The 12,000-nt window shown below is 39.7% G+C and overlaps 1 long non-coding RNA gene across 3 annotated transcripts; it reads left to right on the top strand.

Annotated features, from left to right (window-relative positions):
- The first annotated feature begins 9,846 nt into the window (after nt 1–9,846).
- LOC110936670 lies at nt 9,847–10,618 on the top strand. Of its 3 annotated transcripts, none has more exons than XR_004865856.1 (4): nt 9,847–10,008; nt 10,096–10,159; nt 10,240–10,283; nt 10,375–10,618. It is a non-coding gene; the product is annotated as an uncharacterized LOC110936670 (long non-coding RNA). The 3 variants fall into 3 exon arrangements; XR_004865857.1 differs by having other exon boundaries at nt 9,849–9,935; nt 9,967–10,159; XR_002590186.2 differs by having other exon boundaries at nt 9,847–10,159.
- The last annotated feature ends 1,382 nt before the right edge of the window (nt 10,619–12,000 follow it).

Here is a 12,000-nt window from a genome sequence, read left to right as displayed (position 1 = left end):
CGAACACCTTACCGAACGTTCACGAACATAATCAAACGAACGAGACCTCTGTTCATGTTCGTTCATTTAACTAATCGAACGAAATTTCTTGTTTATGTTCATTCATTTATTAAACGAACGGACATACACGAACTTCCCGCCGAACGGTTCACAAACTGTTCGCTGAACGTTCAGTTCGTTTACAGCCCTAGCAATGTTGCCAGAGGACGTGCCTTCGTGATTGGTCAGGGTGATGCAAGCAACGATCCCAGCGTCGTGACGGGTAAGTTCCTATTAGACGACTTCTATGTTTCTGTTTTATTTGATTCGGGTGCCGATACTAGTTATGTGGTCCTTAAAAGTTAGTCAGATGCTTAAGCGTGCCCCAATTTCCTTAAACACCAAGCACATTGTAGAACTAGCAAATGGTAAAAGTCTCGAGGCCACACACATAGTTAAGGGTTGTAATCTCGTCTTAGCTGGTCAGACCTTCTCTATCGACCTCATCCCTATCGTTCTTGGTAGTTTCGACATCGTTATTGGTATGGATTGGTTATCTCAACATCGAGCAGAGATTCTTTGCAAGGAGAAGATCGCCCGCATTCCTTGTTCTGGTGAAGAACCTTTAGTGATTCATGGTGACAAGAGTGGTGCTGTGGTGGGCATCATTTCTTTCCTTAAGGCCCAGAAGTGTTTGCAAAAGGCCAACACTACCATATTAGCTCTCGTTACTGACGCCTCAGTGAAAGAGAAGAAGATAGAAGACATTCTTATTGTACGCGACTTTCCAGAGGTATTCCCTGAGGAATTACCTGGTCTTCCGCCCCACCGTCAGGTTGAATTTCAAATCGAGCTAGCTGCTAGAGCAGCGCCCATAGCTCGAGCACCTTATCGTTTAGCTCCATCAGAACTTGAAGAACTGTCCACGCAACTACATGAACTCTTGGATAAGGGTTTTATTCGTCCTAGTTCTTCGCCCTGGGGAGCTCTAGTATTGTTTGTGAAGAAGAAAGACGGTACCTTCAGAATGTGTATCGACTACCGCGAACTCAACAAAGTGATCGTAAAGAACCGCTATCCTCTTCCACGCATTGATGACTTATTCGACCAGCTGCAAGGGTCGAGCTACTATTCGAAGATTGACTTGAGGTCAGGCTACCATCAACTGAGAGTCCGAGATGAGGATATCTCTAAGACAGCGTTTAGGACTCGTTATGGGCATTATGAGTTCCTGGTTATGCCTTTTGGATTGACAAACGCACCTGCGGTCTTCATGGATCTTATGAACAGAGTGTGCAAGCCCTATCTGGATAAATTCGTTATTGTTTTCATCGACGACATCCTGGTCTATTCTAAGAGTCAGGAGGAACACGAGCAGCATCTACGACTTATTTTGGAACTCCTTCGGACAGAACAGTTGTATGCCAAGTTCTCGAAATGCGACTTCTGGCTTCGAGAAGTCCATTTTCTAGGTCATGTGGTGAATGAGGATGGGATTCATGTTGATCCATCCAAGGTTGACTCGATCAAGAACTGGCCTGCGCCTCGCACACCAACAGAAATCCGCCAATTCTTGGGTTTGGCGGGTTACTACAGAAAGTTCATCAAGGATTTCTCCAAGATTGCGCAACCTCTCACTTCTTTAACTCAGAAGGGTGTCACCTATCGTTGGGGTGATGCACAGGAATCTGCATTTCAGCACTTAAAGGATAGACTCTGTAGCGCACCTATCCTCTCATTGCCTGAAGGCACAAACGATTTTGTGGTTTATTGTGACGCGTCAATTCAAGGTCTTGGTTATGTGTTGATGCAACGGGATAAAGTCATTGCTTATGCGTCACGCCAACTTAAAGTTCACAAAAGGAACTACACCACACACGATCTGGAGCTGGGAGCTGTTGTTTTCGCACTTAAGATATGGAGACATTACCTGTACGGTACCAAGTGCACCATATACACCGATCACAGGAGTCTCGAGCATATCTTCAAGGAAAAGGAGTTAAACATGCGACAATGTCGATGGATCGAGCTCTTGAATGATTACGAATGCGCGATCAAGTACCATCCGGGCAAAGCCAATGTCGTGGCCGACGCCCTCAGCCGAAAGGATACTACCCCTAAACGAGTGTGCGCATTACAACTTACCATCCAACCTAGTCTTCCTACTCAAATACGAGATGCTTAGGTTAAAGCATTGAAAGTAGAGAACGTCAGGGCTGAGTCCCTACGAGGATCAAGGAAATGGTTAGAACAAAAGGAAGACGGTGCATACTACGTAACGGGACGCATTTGGGTCCCACTTTATGGGAAGTTACGCGAGCTTGTGATGGATGAAGCGCATAAGTCTCGTTACTCAGTACATCCTGGTTCGGATAAGATGTACCACGACTTAAAAACTACAGACTGGTGGCCTAGCATGAAAGCTCACATAACAACCTACGTTGGTAAATGTTTGACTTGTGCGAGAGTCAAGAGTGAATATCAGAAACCATCAGGCCTACTTCAACAACCAGAGATACCAAAATGGAAATGGGAGCAAATTTCCATGGATTTCGTTACTGGCCTGCGTAGATCTCAGCGCGGAAATGACACTATTTGGGTGATAGTGGATCGGTTAACCAAGTCTGCACACTTTTTGGCTATCAAAGAAACAGACAAGTTCTCCACTTTAGTAGACATTTATTTAAAGGAAGTAGTTTCGAGGCACGGGGTGCCATCCTCTATCATGTCTTATCGTGACGCACGTTTCACTTCTGAACTGTGGCAAGCAATGCACAAGTCCTTTGGCTCACGCTTAGACATGAGCACAGCATATCACCCGCAAACGGATGGGCAGTCTGAACGCACCATCCAAACCCTTGAAGACATGCTTAGAGCATGTGTAATCGAATTTGGTAACGGCTGGGAAAAGCACCTCCCGTTAGTGGAATTTTCGTATAACAACAGTTACCACACCAGTATCCAGTCTGCTCCGTTTGAGGCATTGTACGGACGTAAATGCCGATCACCCCTTTGCTGGGCAGAAGTTGGTGATAGCCAAATCACTAGCCCAGAACTTGTGGTAGACACAACTGAGAAGATAGCTCAGATACAAAAACGAATGGCGACAGCTCGTGACCGTCAGAAAAGCTACGCTGATAAGCGCAGGAAACCACTCGAGTTCCAAGTTGGGGATCGAGTGCTACTCAAAGTCTCACCTTGGAAAGGTGTAGTTCGTTTTGGCAAACGAGGTAAACTCAATCCGCGTTATGTCGGACCATTCGAAATCATTGAGAAAATTGGTAAGGTCGCTTACAAACTGAATCTGCCCGCAGAACTCGGTGGAGTTCACACCACGTGTCGAATCTGAAGAAGTGTCTGTCAGATGAGACCCTCATAGTTCCTCTCAAGGAGCTCACTATCGATGATCAGTTGCGATTCGTCGAAGAACCAGTAGAGATAACTGACCGAGACGTTAAGGTTCTCAAGCGTACTAGAATTCCTCTTGTTCGAGTTCGTTGGAACTCCCGTCGTAGCCCAGAGTTCACCTGGGAACGTGAAGACCAAATGAAGCACAAGTATCCCCAGTTATTCGAGAAAAGCGAAACCACTACTGAGGCTGAAGCTACTGCGGAATTTCGGGATGAAATTCCAAACCAACAGGGGAAGGATGTGACACCCCAGGAAAACCAGGAAACCATACAACCTAACTAGCTTCCTCAGTGAGTACGTGCTAAATTTCGGGACAAAATTTCTTTCAACTAGGGGATAATGTGACAATTCATAATTTAGAACCTTTCGTGACAACTCTGATATAACCAGTGTGGACGTTATGTGATTATATGACTATGTGATTTTAATGAAATGTATGTTTTATATTTTTTTTATGTGGACCGTGTAATGTATGTATTTGTGATGCGATTGCACAACACGAACCCAACCACACAACTTCAACCCAATCGCATAAGCCCTTTTGGGCTACACTCTTTGCACTCGGACCACAAGGGCGGCCTATGATGGGTTCGGCCCACCTCTCATACGCATAACCTCATGAGGAGGTTATACACTTCTCATTATTTGCAAATCACACAACACACATAAAACCCTAGCTCTCCTCTTCTCTCTTTTATTCGACGGTTGTCCCATCATTCGAAGTTCTCCCATCTCGATCAAGATAGTTGTTTTGATTTCTGGTTAGTGTTTCACCTTTATTAGTTATCATGATTCCGATTGCTATGATTTTTAGATGATAACTAGGATTCATGTTAGTAGTAATATTGATAGTTATTGGGATCATGAATTTGAAATATATGTTCAATTTATATATATATATATATATATATATATATATATATATATATATATATATATATATATATATATATATATATATATATGTGTGTGTGTGTGTGTGTGTGTGTGTGTGATGATGGGAACTGTTTTTGGTTGATGGATCGAATGATGATATATGTTAACCTAGAGCCGATTGCATGTTAAAGGGATTTGATCTTGATTGGGTGTTAATTGATTAACTTGATTTTGGCATGAGAAATTGTATGGTGAATTAGGTTGCATATTGGTACTCGAATTCTATAATCTGATAATCTGATTATAAGCTTTGCATGAGGATTGATTGTTCATGATTTGGATAATAATTAGGGTTCATATGAATTCATGAGAAAATGGATTATTTGATCCGTTTGAATGAGTTGTTAGATTTTAGTTTCTGTTATGATTACCAAACATATGATTGGGATGATTTTGGAAGTTATCGATTTTAAAGGAATTGAAATTGATTGCATGAATTAAGGAAAGTATGTAACTGATCGCACAAGCTGGGATTTCATATAATACAACTGTTCAAAGCACATTGTACAACCTAGGATTGCATGATCGTACAAGACTTGTGGATCGCACAAGACAGTGCCGATCGCACAAGGCTTGGGCCACACACATCTGTTGAACATTACTATGTTGTTGGGCCTCAAAGCCCAAACCCAGTCGCACAAGAACTTTTCAATCGCACAAGTCCATCCGGACCGTACAAGACCAATATTTGTTATTATTTGGGCCGTGTATATATGTTTGGGACTTTTATTGTTTGGGCCGGGTTATGCTGATCGCACAACCCATTGTGGATCGCACGAGTTGTGCTGATCGCACAATAGGTTGGGCCGGCTATTCATATTGGGCTTTTTCATAAACTTGTCTGATATTGCTCAACGTCTATGTCGTGTATACTATGTGTTTGTAACTTGCTAGTTCTGTGTAAACATACGTACACTACTTGAACCTAGACCTGACTTGTATGGTAACCATGTTAGGACGTGGTTGACCCCTAGCAGCTCGATTTGACCTTTCGCTTATCTGTCGAGCTAACCTAAGGTGAGTTCACACTTTCTACAAGGCATGGGATTCCCGGTGGGTTGGGAATGGGTTAAGGAATATGGATTCCTCGTCCTTCTTGGGTAGGACAGTACGGGTTAAGGAATGTAATTCCTCGTCCTCTTGGACAGTTTAAAGTTCACTAGACCAAAACTCTATTACGAAGTCCCTCGTTTTATATCGAATTAATCGCCGGGCCAATGGCGAGCGGGTCATTAGTTAGATAGCGCTATTTAGGTCTGACAAGCCTCACACTGTGCCGCAAAGGACGGGCGTGAACTAATGGATCTGGGCACGTCAATGATGATAGACATTAACGCAACAGGGCACATAAACATGACTAACGTCAGTGGTCGATATGGTAACGAGTCTAGTAGTTTAAACACGGGGTAGCCCCCACGGCTGGATTGCCAGAGTAAATGGGATAAACAAATCATGTTTTCAACTACGGGGTAACCCCCACGGCAAGGGTGCCAGTTAAAGGAAACTATATTTTCGGAATAACTTAACAAATACCCAACTGTGAACTCGCTCAACTTTGTTGTTGACTCGTTGTTACATGTCTTGCAGGTCATTAGGTATTATGGAGCTTGCACAGGGAGGAGTGATCGTTGTGGGGCATGAACTGTTGAGTTCCATGTTAAACATTTAAACTTATGAACTTATTACTTATGTTTGGGTTTTACTTTTTATGCTTCCACTGTTAACTTAAAGTTGGTTACTTTCTTTTAGACACCAATTATATTGTGGTTGGTTTTATTTATTTAATTACGTTGTTCAGCATGATTGGTGGCTTGATCCTGGTCAGTCACGTCTCCATGCGGTGATACTCCGCTTGTGGATTTTGGGGGTGTGACATTGTATTCATTCTTGTACCACTATATATTGATTTGTAAATAATGAGAATAGTATCTTGATTCAATACAAATTTCTATTGTTTATATACCACCTCCTTCCACCACCAACACCTTCTTCTTCTACCACCACCACAACCTCCTTCCACCACCACCACAGCTAAATCCAGCCAAAAAATAAACCACTACTGAAAACGGTAACCACCACAATCAAATTCACCCAATTTAAACCTGCGAAACCAAAGCAACACCAAAATTAAATTCAGTCACTTTCACATCACCAGCATTGATTTTGTAACCTACGGGAACATCAGACGTCTCACTGCTTTTAGACTTAAAGAGCCTAAAAATATCAAAAGAAGGTGGAAGATAAAGGATTGAAAAGTCCTAACCCACTGGCATCAAGAATCTGAACCGGGTCTTGTTCCAATTGCAAGATCCGTTATTTTGTATGCAACCAGAAGCTAACAAATTAAATTCAACATAAGTTGAATAATGAGATGAAATTGAGCATCCACTTGTTTAGCTTCAATCAAAACCAGAACATCGTCGTGGATGTTTCAATAGGCTTCAATCAAAACCATGGATCGAGATGTCGGAGCCGATGGGTTTCAATGGGACTTGATTTGGGCTGAATGGATCGAGACGTCAGAGCAGAATGTCGTTGAGTTGATTTGTGTTGGTGGATGATGGTGGCATGGGGTGGGTGGGTGGTGGATGGTTGTGGTCGTTTTCGTCTGAGATGGTGGTTCTGACTATGGGAACAACCGACTAGACGGAATTGTGTCAGGCTTTTTGGAATCTTCAATGGGTTAAGGATGGATATGAATGCTTGTTTGATTTTGTTGAAGCTGGATGAATAATAAACTTAAAAAACACTTGCGATATAGAGAGAGTGTGTGAGAGATGGAGAGAGAGTGTGAGAGAGGGGATAAAATGTTAATAAGTTATAATTTATCTTTCTATACAATACTCCCTACATATAAGTTATTTACAAAATACTCCCTGAAAAGATGAAATGCCAAAATGCCCTCATGTGCAACGCAAATGACCATACTTAACAAAAAAAAAAAAAACTAAGTTAGCGTTAAAGGACATACATGCATGATTTTGCAACATTAAGTACAAAAGTCGTCAATTTTAAAGACAAATGACAACGCCTGAAATTAGATATAAAGATAAAGGACAAAACACTCAATTCACTCTTAAAAAAATCGAATTGTATGGATTTAGTTTGGTTGGATTGGATTGTTAACCCTTTGTAATTTGTTGTTTTCTCTAGCCTTTTGTTAGTGTTTATAATATAATGAAGTTCATCATTCCAAAAAATAAAAATAAAAGCTATAAAATACTTTTGACCTATTGGACTCGATTATCACAAGATTTAGATTAGACTTTAGAGCTAATTAAACTGATGCCGTCTTTGGTTAGGACAAAATACCAAATTTAGCCCTTTAGGTACTAACTTTAAAAACTTGCATGTCTAATCTTTGTGCTCTAAATTTTGTAACAATCTTTAATATTAGCACAAACTTCTGATAATTTTTATGTAGATGTTGTGAAGTGAGAAGAATAATTACTCTTTATCCTTTTTAAATTCCATAAATGATGTTGAACAAACCCATTGACCCAAGTCAGAAATATAAGCACCTTGTATATTTACGATCCCTCGGTTTGAGAAAAAATAGAAAAAGTTAGTGGAAGCCTTGAATGATTTCTAAAAAATTAGTGAGAATATAACAAAAGAAACCTTTTGAATGTTACTGATCCCTATTACTTTTGTTACGGTAATTCTTTATCCACTCCCCAAAAGTTGTTTAAATTACTCTTAAAAATCCAACTTATATCAACCTACTATTACAAAGTAAAATCCTATCACAATACATAAGTATGCAACAGATTCAAACGTCCCTTTTAATGAAAACGACATTAAAGAAAAAACCTACATACATTTTGAATTAAAACATGTGACTTATTTAAAAAGTAAGGAAATGGTCCTTACTTTTATTTAACTTCTTGTAAGATAGTCTTCGGATTAGATAGATGTCAAGTTTGTCATGTGTAATGCACGTAAGTTATAGTTTCGTCATTTCATATTCAATTTAGGGGCTGTTTCTTTATACAGTCTCTTAATGGTTCAGACCTTTTACTGGCAGTGGCAGAGCCGTTCCTACGTTTTTGAAGGCACTAAGCAAACTACAAAGTGGAGGCCCAATTTCGTTATTGACTAACACTAGAGGTGCAAAAATCGGGTTTTTTCTAATACCCAATTTCGGGAACCAAACCGTGTTTCGGTATGTTCGGGTATCAGAAAATCGGGTTTTTTAGATACCTAGACATTAATACCCTATTTTCTATTTTTTACACAATATAAATCCATTTTATTTTTTAATTTGCTTTGTGTTTGATAAAAATACTTAAAATAATTATAGTATCACAACTTTATTTAATAAATATATCTCATTCTTTCGTTTAATGTCACTGAAGATGCGCCAAAAGGAAAAAAAAATTGTATTGCTTATGAGTGTTTCGTTTAATGTCACCAGAAGGATGCACCAAAAGGAAAAAAAAAATATTTTGCTTATGAGATTCGAGCTAGGGTCTTTACAAGACTAGGGCATGTCTAACACCACTACACTAAGTATAGAATCAAAACAATTATATATTATATATCATTTTTATATTAAATGGAGGCCCTAAAAGTTTGGAGGCCCTAGGCCCGAGCCTAGGTTTTGATAAGCATTGGGTCGGCCCTGCTTGCTTACTGGTTCAACACTTAATAATTCAGACCTCTTACTGGTTCAGCACTTAACTATTTAGATGTTTACAAACAGCCCTTAATGTATTAATATTCTTTTAGTATTTTGATGTGAGAGAATAATTAACCAAACCTCATTAGTGGACGTATAACCATTAATCATGTTATCACTATCTTCAACTACCACTTGACATCTTGACATGCAACACTCTCCTTTTTTATAATTGTTGATTTAAAGATTTTCTTATTTTAGAGGAAATTCCCAGTCATATGATACTAACATATAAAACCATTTAAACTAATTATAAAGCTGGGTGTTACTTGTCCCTTATTGCAATACAATTTCAATACGATAATAAGAGTAAATTACAAGTTTTGTCCTTTATGTATGTCCCAAATTGCAGGCGCTGTTCTTTAAACTAAAACTTGACAGGCGGTGTCCTTTGTGTTTTCAAAATCTTGCACGTTTTGTCCTTTAGGCCAAACTTAGTTAGATTTTTTAGTTAAATATGGTATCAAGGGCTATTTTGTAAAAAAAAATTTATTCAGGGTACAAAACAACAACAAGAAGAAGATGGGGGACATGATAGAAATTTAACAAAGTTATCATCATCATCAACAGCTGCCCCTCCATTTTCACAGTTTTTTTCATACCCACAATACACTTGCTCTCAAATTCCCAACAAGTTTACTTCAAAAAGCAAGGCAGCAATCGCAGATATCGAAGTTACTTTGATCGAAACACATGCTAATCTTCGGATCCTATCGCGAAAACGGCTTTTTCTCATTCAGAAATCAAACTTCTCTCTCCTCTCACTCTCTTCTCTCTCTCTAACAACAGTGGTGGAGATGCTTTGTGGTGGTAGTTATGGCGGGTGGTTGTGGTGGGTTTAGTTGTAGGTGGGTGGTGGGTGGCTGTGGTGTTAAGGTCGGTTGTAGGTGGGTGGTCGGAGAATCGATGCCGGAGAATCGATGTTAAGGTCGGTTGCAGGTTTGTTTTTGGGGATTAAGGTCGGTTGCAGGTTTGTTTTTGGGGATTAAGGTCGGTTGCAGGTTTGTTTTTGGGGATTTTTGGGCGTTTTTGATTTGTTTGATTTTGGGGATTTTTGGGGTTTTTGATTTTTGGTCAGTGGGTGGCAGGTGGGTGGTCGGAGAATCAATGCCGGATATGTTTGGTAACTTTTCGTTTGTCTTGCTGTTCAAGGTAAAATATCAAATTATATGTTGGTGATTAATCTATATTAATCCATTAGTATATGTTCTAACTTGATAACTTTTGGTCAGTGGATTGTCTCGTTTCTGTTTTGAAGGAGAGCAAGTCAAAGCAAGTAAGTTAATCATCGTCTTAATTGTTTTTTATTTACTTTCTTTGGCTACGAGTGTTTTCCCTGATCAAAATTAAAACTTTTTATGTTCCAGATACATGTTTGCTATGTCGGCCAGTAACGCAGGTTTGCGAATGCTGGTAAACAAGGGACCACAGATGGGGTAATGGAGGTATCTATCAAGAACACGATTCTTGAAATATTGATCTCGAACACACATCTGTGTGGACTTGTGATCTGGTATAGGCTGGACATCTACATCACACTGTTTAATTTTTAGATTTTAAATAATTTTTTTCCAACTATTTTCGTGGGTGAAGTGTTATTGTTTTTTAACATAGCTCGATGCATGAATGTAATGTGGTAGTAGTGGTGGTGGTGGTGGTGGTGGTGGTGGTGGTGGTGGTGGCGGTGGCGGTGGCGGTGGCGGTGGTGGTGGCGGCGGTGGCGGTGGCGGTGGTGGCGGTGGCGGTGGCGGTGGTGGTGGCGGCGGTGGCGGTGGCGGTGGTGGCGGTGGTGGCGGTGGTGGTGGCGGCGGTGGAGGGTGGTGGTGATGGTGATGGCGGTGGAGGGTGGTGGTGATGGTGGTTAGTCATTTACTCAATAATAATAATAATAATAATAATAATAATAATAATAATAATAATAATAATAATAATAATAATAATAATAAGTTTTGTACAATTTAGTCCCTGAATAATTTTTTTTTACAAAATAGCCCCTTTATACCAGATTTAACTAAAAAATCTAACTAAGTTTGGCCTAAAGGACAAAACGTGTAAGATTACTAAGTTTGGCCTAAAGGACAAAACGTGTAAGATTTTGAAAACACAAAGGACACCGCCTGTCAAGTTTTGGTTTAAAGGATAGCGCCTGCAATTTGGGACATACATAAAGGACAAAAGTTCTAATTTACTCCGATAATAAAATCCACTATAACCTAAATCTATAAGGTTATGGATGTAACAATACCCGACACAATTTCAATACGAAAATAAAATCCACCATATCATAAAAATAGTTATATATGTGTGAATAAGCTAAATCTGTAAGGTTATGGCTATAACAATACCGATTACCGAGAAGATTAACAGATTATATGGATCATTGTAACACCCTAGGTAAATCTGTTGGCCCAGACTTCCAATCACGAACATACAAAACCAAACACAAACGATCTGGAGACTAACACGTCTCATACTCTTTATATTATTAAACTGAACTCGACAAATAAAACTGAATACATAACACTATATTTATACTAAACATGAACTAATCCTAACCTAACTCAAACTCTATTTAAATAATTAAATAAACTAATTAGATAAACCTATCTAATAAACAAATAACTCAAACTAATTTTATCTCTAACTAACTTGAATTATCTTTAACCCAAATTAACTTTGGATAATCCTTCAAATCAGAATTATCTCTTCAAAATCCACATCAGCCGTGGCTAAGAGAGATTCTTGGTTCATTAGACATGTCACACCTCTTAAATCACCAACACGTTTTGCGCTTAGCTGGTTGTGAAACACATGAAAACTCCACAATTTAGCGTGTCCGGGTGAGAGTAGTACTAGGATGGGTGACCTCACCGCGGCAACAAAAAACAAACCCGCGAGCTCCTAGATGGATAACCCATTGGGGACAAAGCGCACAATATTGATGGTAAGAGAGAGTAGCACTAGGATGAGTGACCTCACTGGGGCAACCAAAA

Source organism: Helianthus annuus, chromosome 1, assembly GCF_002127325.2.
Source record: "Helianthus annuus cultivar XRQ/B chromosome 1, HanXRQr2.0-SUNRISE, whole genome shotgun sequence".
Taxonomy (NCBI): Eukaryota; Viridiplantae; Streptophyta; class Magnoliopsida; order Asterales; family Asteraceae; genus Helianthus; species Helianthus annuus.
This window is presented reverse-complemented; position numbering and strand designations above follow the sequence as displayed.